This window comes from Momordica charantia (genome assembly GCF_013281855.1).
Source record: "Momordica charantia cultivar OHB3-1 chromosome 8 unlocalized genomic scaffold, Mcharantia_2.0 BLBB01000008.1, whole genome shotgun sequence".
NCBI classification, from domain to species: Eukaryota; Viridiplantae; Streptophyta; class Magnoliopsida; order Cucurbitales; family Cucurbitaceae; genus Momordica; species Momordica charantia.
The window spans coordinates 20,140,832-20,151,198 of record NW_028275166.1 but is presented as its reverse complement, the minus strand read 5'-3'; the positions used below and the strand labels follow the sequence as shown (position 1 = coordinate 20,151,198).

The window sequence follows — 10,367 nt, the reverse complement described above, 5'->3', positions numbered from 1 at the left end:
ATAGAGATTTTTTGGTAGAGTTATAGGGTTTAACTAAGCATGTAAATTATATTGATGTTTTATATGGATTGCATTTGTGAAACCGTGATATTTATTTTGATTTTAGCTTGATTTTGATATGGGTTATTGATTTTGAGCTAATGTTAATAGATTTAGTTGGAAAATTAGTTTGAGTTTGTATTTTAGAAAATTTTATGATTTTGAAACTTTATTTTGTTAATAGGGAAAGATGAATTTTATTTTGAGGGTGGTTGTTTAGAGGAATTAGTTTGTAGATTGTGTTACTTCAAAGTTTTGAAGATTTTGGATATTTATTTTAAAAATTGGGAATTTTAGGATTCTTTTTGTGTGTATTCGTGTTTCTAAAATTTGGGAATTTTAATTATGACAATTTTTTTAAGTGAGTTTATGTTGATTTCTATTCAAGTGTCCAAATAATTAGTGAGGTTTTGTTAGGTTGGAATCGTAAGCTTGACTTTGAGTTTATTGTGATTGTGAATTTATTAATTAAGTTGTGAGCATGTTAAAATTCTGTTTGTTTGATTTAATTTATTGATTTTGTAAATATGAACTATTTTATTTAGCCGTGTGCTGATTTTATTTCTGAATTCGTTATTTTGTTTGTTATGCCGATGTTGCTTTGATTGATTTTATTTATTAGTTTTGTACGTAAAGTATGAAATATTTTGATGGTCAGCGTGATGGTTTAATTAATAGGTACTTAAGCAAATTTAATTTTCAAAATTTAGTTTACATTTTAAGAAACTTTTAAAAACGATATGCAAAGCATTGAAATATCTAGGTGATCGAAATAGATTTGAGTTGTATTTTAGCTAGTTTAGTTCTTTTCTTACTGCCTATATTTTAGAGACATATCTAAGATCTCAATAATACTTTCAAAGTCTCCTATTTTTTACAACAACCTTCATTATGACCACCCATATCCTCTTTTCAAAATATCCTAATGGTGATGACAAAAGATTCTAATCTTTTGTCTCCTTCTCTTAGGATTCAACATTGCCCATTGATACTGAATTGAGGATTCTTTTAACACTATCATCATTGAGAATGAATAAGGATTGGATTAAGGTTAGAGATAGATTCTCGCCCGAGTACGTAGAAGGAGTAAAACAGTTCATAGAACAGGCAAAACTTCATGTCAACAATACAGGAAAAATAGAAAGTCATTTGTTTATAAATGGAATATCACATTCATATACTCAATGGATATACCATGGAGAAGAACCAACCTCTTTAAGTAGTTATACAAGACATGAAACTTCTTCGTATAATCAATTAAGTAGAGTCCAATGTTATGAATAATGAGGATGGTGAGATGTCTAGTCTTCTCAATGATTTACAATGCCCTGTTGTAGAAGAAAATGTAGAAGGGGAACAATTTTGTTTTGAGACGCCCCCAAACGAACGTGAAAGAGACACGTCTAATATTTTCAAGCAGTTGTTCAATGAAGCACGTAATCAATTGTATCCAAGTTGTACACGATTCTCTTCATTAAATTTTTTTAGTAAAGCTTATGCATCTTAAGGTCATTAACAACTGGAGTAATAAATCGTTTGATATGTTACTTGAGTTGTTAAAGGAAGTACTTCTGACTGATGCATCTATACCTAGTACATCCTACGAGGCTAAAAGAAGACTCACTGCTACAAAATTGGCTTGTAATGTCAGTTGTCAACTGACATCATACATATTAGATGTCGATTTTCAAACCGACATTAACCCGGGTGTTATCGTATCATACAATGTCGTTTCTCAAACAATGTCGGTTGCCAACTAACGTCAATAAAACCGACAGTGTATATGTTCGATGTCGGTTATTTCAATGTCGGTTCCCAACCGACATTAACCGTGGTGTCATTGTAGCCTACGATGTCGGTTGGTCTGTAATGTCAGTTCCAGACCGACATTGATTGTCCATATAATGTCAGTTAATTACCGACATTGATAGATCCGACATCGTTCCTCTATAACTGACATTGTTTTCGTTCATAATTACAATGTCAGTTGGCTACAATGTCAGTTTTAACTGACATTGTTTTTTACAAAACCCGAAACAAAAATATGAATAAAATATTCCACATACCATAATACCTAAAGTATCAAAATATATCTAGCCAAACAATCGTACAAAATAAATTAATAATTAAAAGATCTGTATCAGCACATCACAAACACAATCATAAGCACACCACTAATACAATCAGTAGAAATTCTAATACACATCTTCAATAGATATCAGAAATTCAGCAACTACAACACATGGCAATCCTTCTATAATATCTAATTCATTAAGTAAACAATATTAAGAAGTGTTAAATGAACAAACTAAGTAAAATGTTGAGTAGCTCACAAATACAACCAATGCATATTGAAATAACATATAAATGGTTCAAGGTTTTACATATTAAAAGGCTAAAACGATAAAACTATATTTACTATCTAATCCAAACTAAGCGTAGTTCGCAACAAATCTGGCTCATTCATCCTATACCTCATCAAGTTCGGCTTGAGTATACGGCTTTTTTGAATTGAACTACATGTAATAAAGTATAAATAATATAAGTATATAATTCGAATATGAAAAGTAGAGTTGTGTTTTGAGCGTGCATGAAAGACATACAAGATTAGGTATTGGAGTGTCTCGATTATGCATTATCTGTCGAATTTTCCTCATGACATAACATCCACACTCTACCAATCCTGATTGACATGGGCAATATACATATATAAAAATGCTAAGTTTTAGAACTTATTAAAAAATAATAACATAAAGCAATATAGTTATACTTACCCGTCGAAGAAGCTAAGTAGGATTTTTTCTACCTTGTGTAATAGTATTCTGCGTCATAAACATTCTCAGAGCCCTAAATATATTTAAAAAAAAAAGTTACCAATCCTACACATTAATGTATCAAACTAAAAATATAGATAATACTTACCTATTCACGACATATTTAATGTCTTCCTTAATAGCAGGGTTGCAAAGAGTCTAAAACGTAAATCATATTATTATGCACATCAACAACACATAATGTCCAATGATTCTTATAAGAAAAAGTTAACATCAGCGAAACAAATATAAAATAACAAAATTATGACAACCACAAGTTTTAAAAAACATTGTTTCTTACCCGCTATTGTAACGTATCATTATTTTTTGGTTTGTTTGTCCTAAAGCGAAAATGTTAGCCAACTTTTTTGCACGTTCGTCTAGTGAGGAATAACTTTCTTTCGCAACTTCAGATGTGTCCACTATCTTAAACATGTCGCACTTAATAGTTGTTCAAAGTTTTCAAACTTATTTGAAAAATAGTCTTGTGCAGCTTCAAACATATTAGTAGTATTCTTTATGCCATCATCATCATAATCTTCTTTTCCTTTACTAGTACCACTTTCATCCTTAGGTAGTTGCTCACCATGCCAAATCCATATTTATAACTCTGATCAATACCATAAATAAATAAGTGTTCTCTAACTATGTTCAACTCTTGTAGAATTGCATTTGCAAAGTTCAAGCAAGGACACGATATGCAGTTTGACCCTTTTGAATGTCGTAGTCCATTTTCAATGAACTTCTCAACACCTAAGTTAGATTCCATTGACATTCTATCTTTGTTCATCCATGACTTATCCATATAGAATAACTTAACTAAAAAAATTATCTACAAAGAAAAAAGGAAAAAAAAACTATATCAAACAAAAATAAACATAAACATAAGCAACAGTTTATAGTACATAAGCCTATAATAAACTTAACTAAAAATTATCTATAAAGAACAAAGAAAAAACGCTATATCAAACAATAATAAACCCAACATAAGCAACAGTTTATAGTACATAAGCCTATAATAAACCTAGCTATCATAAGGAGTAAAAGATCATCAACATCATTTAAGATTAACTACATGCCAACATATGGGTAAATATTAAGACATATGGTTAAATTATATTAGTGACATTGGAAATTGAAGAATAATAAAAACTTAAATGAGATCAAGAGATTATGGAATAACACCACCTCTTAATCAAAGTGAGCATCTCTCTTTCTCTCTATTTTTTCTTTTTAACTCTTGGTCTCTACTTTTCTTTTTTTAATGAGAACTTCCTTTGCGTTAAAGGAACAAATGGTCATTTAAAGCATATTGTAAAATATACAAGAATCGTGAAACTTGTAACATTTCAATATAAGAACCTGTAGAAGATACAAGAATATACTTCCAGTTAATTCAAAGACATTACCCAAGATGCATAAGATTACATTGGCAGTCAAATAATATAAGGATACAATTTAAAACTAAAAGTGTAACCATCCATTATATTTTTCGTCATCCATATTTGAACTCACTACATTGTGCCAAATCTTTTATTCTATTTTATTCAAAAGGTCATTATAGCTAGAGACGTGAAATTGATCAGTTTTGGACAGGTGCAAAGGAAGAAGAAGAAAGAGTGGCTCACACAAAAATACCCAAAAAAAATTCTAAGCTTAATTCACTTGAATGAGACCAATGGGGAAGCATCTACCAATTCACCAGCCATTCCCACCCATTGAGCTTTCATTGCCTCTACTCGTAGCCGTACCTAATTCATTAATTAATTCATTCATTAATTCAAACTCCCAAATCCTAAGATTTCTAAGCAGTGCAATTGCAATGCCCTTATTCTTATTGCCTCTATTGTGTTCAATGTTCATTCTCTTTCTTTTCCGAATTCCTTGCATTCCAACGTACTCCTTGTCTAAAATTATGAACTTATAAATTATTAAAAGATTAGGGGACAAAATTTGAAGATACACGCAGCAGTAAACAAGAATTAAAATAACTAAAATAATATTCAAAGTACCTAACATTAATGTTAAAATAACCGTAAAATTAAAAATAACAAAAATTTCTCAACAATATATAACCCAATCTACGTATAGAGTCACAAGTACAACCAAAAAATGAGTAAAATAGAACTAAAATAGATTGTAAACGTATAAAATAAGGTTGAAAAACAGTACTAACCTCGTGGATAGTAAAATAAAGGTATTTGGAAAACGGCAACAACCTTTGCGTAATGTGGGGCGCCTTCGTAGACTTTAACTTACGGCTCAAATGCTGCAAAAGCATGTGGAAGGAGAAATTCGTACAATAACAAAAAACTCGTTGGGGTCGGTGAAGGGGAAACTGTGTTAGGTCTTGATAAAAGAAAGTATTTTCGATTAAACAAAATTAAAAATTATCGACAAAAAAAAAGGTGGAAGAAAGCAGAGAACTTACGGCTGATAGCGCTGGACGTCGACGAAAATGAAAATCAACAGATGAGGGCTGGACGAAAACAGAGAAGACTTACGGCTGGAGGAGAAGGTTACGGCTGGAGGAGAAGGTTACGGCTGGAGGGTTAAAAACCGTAATGTTTTTAAAATAATGGTTCAAAACGACGTCGTTTCGTGAATGTTCAAATATTTGGCTTTTAATGTAGGTTTTAAACCGACATTGTATAATGTATTTAATGTCAGTTTTAATTTAAATTGCAAACGACGTCGTTTTTCAATTCCCAAATTAAATTATTTTAAAATGAAACATAGGCGCCTATTTTATTTTATTACCATGACGTTTTCTAACCGACATTAATTTTGGGCTTTTAATGTCGATTTTCACCGACATTGTATAATGTATTTATTGTCAGTTTTAATTTAAAATGCAAACGACGTTGTTTTTCAATTCCCAAATTATGTTATTTTAAAACAAATCGTGCGCGCCTATTTCTCTTGTATTACCATGACATTTTCTAACCGACATTAATTGGTACATTTTAATGTCGGTTCTTAACCGACATCAAATATGACATTTCCAGAAAATAAGGTGCCTCACTATAAAACCGACATCATTTAGTCAACCGACATTGTTTATAAATGACTAACTGACATTGAAGGTGACAATTGTTGTAGTGACTACATGATTTATGACTTTTATATGAGTCCATACATGCTTGCAAGTATGACTGTATATTATTCAGAAAAGAATATTATGAATGTCAAAGTTCTCCAGTACGTGGTGAGTCTCGTTATAAAAAAGTTAATGGGAAAGCTTCACAAGTCCCCCAAAAAGTTTTACGACATTTTCCGTTGATACCAAGATTGAAACAGTTTTTTTCTTCAAAACATTTTGCTTCTGAAATGAGGTGGCATAAAGATAAACGAGTTGAGACAGATGGTGTGTTATGACATCCAGCTGATGCTTTGGGGTGGAAGCATCTAGATAGTACATTTTCTCAATTTGCTTCAGACTCGCGAAATGTTCGTTTGGGACTAGCTTCAGATCGGTTTAATCCATTTGGGATTATGAACAATTTGTACAGCATGTGGCCATTTGTACTTATTCCATACAATTTACCTCCTTTGAAATGCATGAAGGAAACTAATTTATTAATATCATTGCTTATTCCTGGGCCGAAGTCTCTTGGAAAAGAAATTGACGTTTACTTGCAGCCATTAATTGAAGAGTTGAGATACTGGGGTTCGTACTTACGACTGTGCAAGTGGTGAGTACTTTTAACTACACGTAGCTCTTTTGTGGACTATTAATAATTTTCCAGCATATGGCGACTTGTCTGGATGGAGTACTAAGGGATACCAAGCTTGTCCCATTTGTAAAGAAGATAATACGTCGTTTCGAATAAAGAATAAAATTTGTTTCATGGGACATCGACGTTATCTTGCACAAAATCATAGTTGGCGTGGTAGTAGATTACGTGATGGAAAGTTAGAACGACGACCTCCACCAACGTTAATGGATGGAGATGCAATTCTTCAACAAGTAAATACATTGAATTTTCCAACTTTTAATAAGAATCCAACCAAACAAGCTAAGAAAAGAAAGCGAGATCTAAACTGGACGAAAAAAAGTATATTCTTCAAACTTCCTTATTGGTCGAAACTTATGTCAAGGCATAAGTTAGACGTGATGCACATTGAGAAGAACGTATGTGACAATCTAGTAGGAACTTTGTTAAATATTGATGGGAAAACAAAAGACACGATCAATGCGCGTTTGGATTTAGAAGATTTGAATATTCGGAAAGATTTACATTTAGAAAAAGTGGGGAATAAAGTTGTGAAATCACATGCAACGTATTTATTGACTGCTGCTGAAAGGGTGAAGTTTTGCAAATTTTTGAAATCAGCTAAGTTTCCAGGTGGATCTGTATCAAACATATCGAAACGTGTGAGCGTAGATGATGGAAAACTATCGGGGTTGAAAACTCATGACTGTCATGTTTTGCTACAACGACTTTTACCTGTTACTATTCGAGCTTACGTACCAAAGTTTGTGGGTACGACTATCGTTGAGCTGTGTAACTTCTTTTGTGATATATGTGCGAAAACAATACGCATCAATGATTTGGATAGATTCCAATCAGACGTTATAGTCATACTTTGTAAGTTGGAGAGAATATTCCCACCAGCATTTTTCGATGTAATGGTACATCTCGTCGTTTACTTGCCATACGAAGCAAAAATTGTTGGGCCAGTTAGTTATAGTTGGATGTACCCCATCGAAAGAAGTCTTCGAACATTAAAACAATATGCACAGAAGAAGAACATAGCTCAACCTGAGGGTTCGATAGCCGAATCATTGTCATGAATAAATCGTTGACTTTTTGCTCATTGTATCTGACTGGAATTGAAACAAAATTCAACAGTGATGAACGCAACGATGATACTATTGCGGGTAATAAAATTTGTGGAGATTTTGATGTGTTCAAACTAAGTGCATGACTTTTGGGGGCGTCAACTTCAAAGACACTATTTGTAATCGAAAGAAAAGTTGCACACTTGTATGTACTGAACAACTATGCAGAGATAGAGTCGTATTGCGAGTAAGTTTATCTTATGCTAAGTTCATTTTAAGAATAGTGATGCTAGCTAAGTTCATTTTTGTTACTATATAACACTTATTTTGTGTTCTTCTTCTTTTGTGGTGTGGAAGTCAACATTTGAGATTAATTCGACTTCCAGGAGAGAACTTATCTACCCTATATGAACGACACAGTGAACAGTTTCCTGATTGGTTCAAAACTCAGGTAATAATGATTTTTAGGACTCGAGTATATATGAACGCAAAACAAAATCACTGAGTATTCTGTTATGATTCACAACAGGTTTGACATTACAGGAACAAGGCGAATTAGATGATGATCTTCATTCCCTTGCATTAGGGTCCTCATTAGCTGCACGTTCATATAGTGGTTGTATTGTAAATGGATTATGTTTTCATAATATAGAACGAGATAGTCGTCAACCACACAAAATAGCGGAGTCATGGTATGTGGAGGAGACGAAGAGGATGAGATGAATTTTTATGGTGTATTGAGTGATGTGTGGGAGTTAGATTATGCTAAGGGGAGATGTGTCATTCTTTTTAAGTGCAAATAGTTTGACACAGATGCTAAGAAGAACAGAATTCGAGTTGACTTAAGTTTTAAGTCAATTAATACATCTAATTATTAGTATGCAGACGATCCGTTAGTTCTCGCTGGTCAAGCTCAATAAATTTTTTATTTGGATGACCCCAAACTTGGCAGTAATTGGAAAGTTGTACAAAATTTTGTAAATAAATGCGTATGGGATATTCCGAAACACGAAGACATTGGAAATGACCAAACATCGTTGTTAGAAGTAGGATCTAGGATTGAAGTAGATGAATCCACTCAACATAGTTCATTGTATAGAAATGATGTTGAGCCTACTGTTGAGGGTCGAGAAATCCAACAACAGTCCAATAGAAGCATAGATGCGAGTAATGAGGATGAATTCATAAACGACGAATCAGACGATACAGACGGATCAACCGTTAATATTATAGATGATTTTGATGATGAGTACGATAACGAATAAGTATTCCTCCAACTATGATATCTTAGTGTATATGTTTGATAATTTACCTTTCTACTTGATTTATTTTTAAGTATTTGTTTCATTTATATATAATACTATTGGTTCTTTGTCTAAGTTTGCAAGAAAAATGAGACGTCGAGACCAAACAGATCGGTTGAACTGACTACACGTATAGGATGATCCTCCAGCAAACCCGTCTGTTCCATCTTTTCCTCCAAGTACGTCTTTTTTAATATATGTTGGATAATGAATTTATTTCTATCTTTATTTGTATTTAACTAATTAGTTTAACTGTAACGCCCCAAGATGTTATATACCATCCTAGGTAATGCTAAATAATCCACCTGTCTAGCCTTAACTCTAAACACGAGATAACCAACTCCCTGGGAAATAATTTAAATAAAATAAAGCTTCGACTCCCATAATTCCACCAAAAATATCAATTTTATAAACTGTCGAAACTTCGCTCTCCGTGGGCAATTAAAAAAAAAAAGAAAAGACATCTCATATCCGCCTCAGTGGCTAAAATTCTTAAATAAATAAAACAATCGTACACCTAAACTCCAACGACAACATTGACGCGTTTAACAAACATCCATAAAAAAAAATAAAAGTAGTTCTAAAGAAAACAAAATCGCTCCTCGGGTCCACGCCTAGCAATAAAATAAATCCCAACGCTACTCGTACCAAACGACCCTTCCCTCTATCCTCACTAACTCGACTAGTGATCCCTCCTCGGTCAAGCCCCCTCCACGTCATCACCACGGTCGACCCTGTTCACACCTAAAAACAAATAAGGATAAAAGGGGGGGTGAGTACATAAGGTACTCCGTAAGTAGCCCTTCCTAACTAACACAAAAATCATGCTCACAGTCACGACATATAAAATAAAACGATAGCAAGACAATTCAATAGACAGCGAGAGATAAAAAAAAACAATAACTTGACATTTACATACAACAACCATGCGTCGGAACTACCAAGACTACAACCATATGATTCACTAGCCCTTGTCCCACAGTACTAAACCTCCCTCTACACCCCCTATGATACTCCCCGTTTAACTTCTCGAGACATGACGGCTCTTGACATTTATTCCCAAGATACCGCCCCCCCTCCTTTTACAGTACTTGATGTTCGACCTTGCCATTTATTCCCAAGGCCTAGCACCACTACTTCGCAAGCACCACTCTACTTTAGTCCTTCAAGCCTAACTCCTCGAATCGCATTGGCCCCTGACATTTATCCCCAAGGCCTCAATACTCCTCTACAGAAACTTGATGTTCGGCCTTGCCATTTATTCCCAAGGCCTGAACTGTGCACCGGTCCTTGCCGTTTATCCTCAAGGTACCGATGACTTCCCAGCGTATTGGTCCTTGACATTTATCCCCAAGTCCCCAATACTCATTTACAGAAATTTGACGTTCGGCCTTGTCATTTATTCCCAAGGCAACTACTCAAGGC

The 10,367-nt window shown here is 33.7% G+C and overlaps 1 pseudogene; it reads left to right on the top strand.

Annotated features, from left to right (window-relative positions):
* Positions 1 to 1,327: 1,327 nt before the first annotated feature.
* Positions 1,328 to 8,903, top strand: LOC148209740 (uncharacterized; annotated as a pseudogene).
* The last annotated feature ends 1,464 nt before the right edge of the window (positions 8,904 to 10,367 follow it).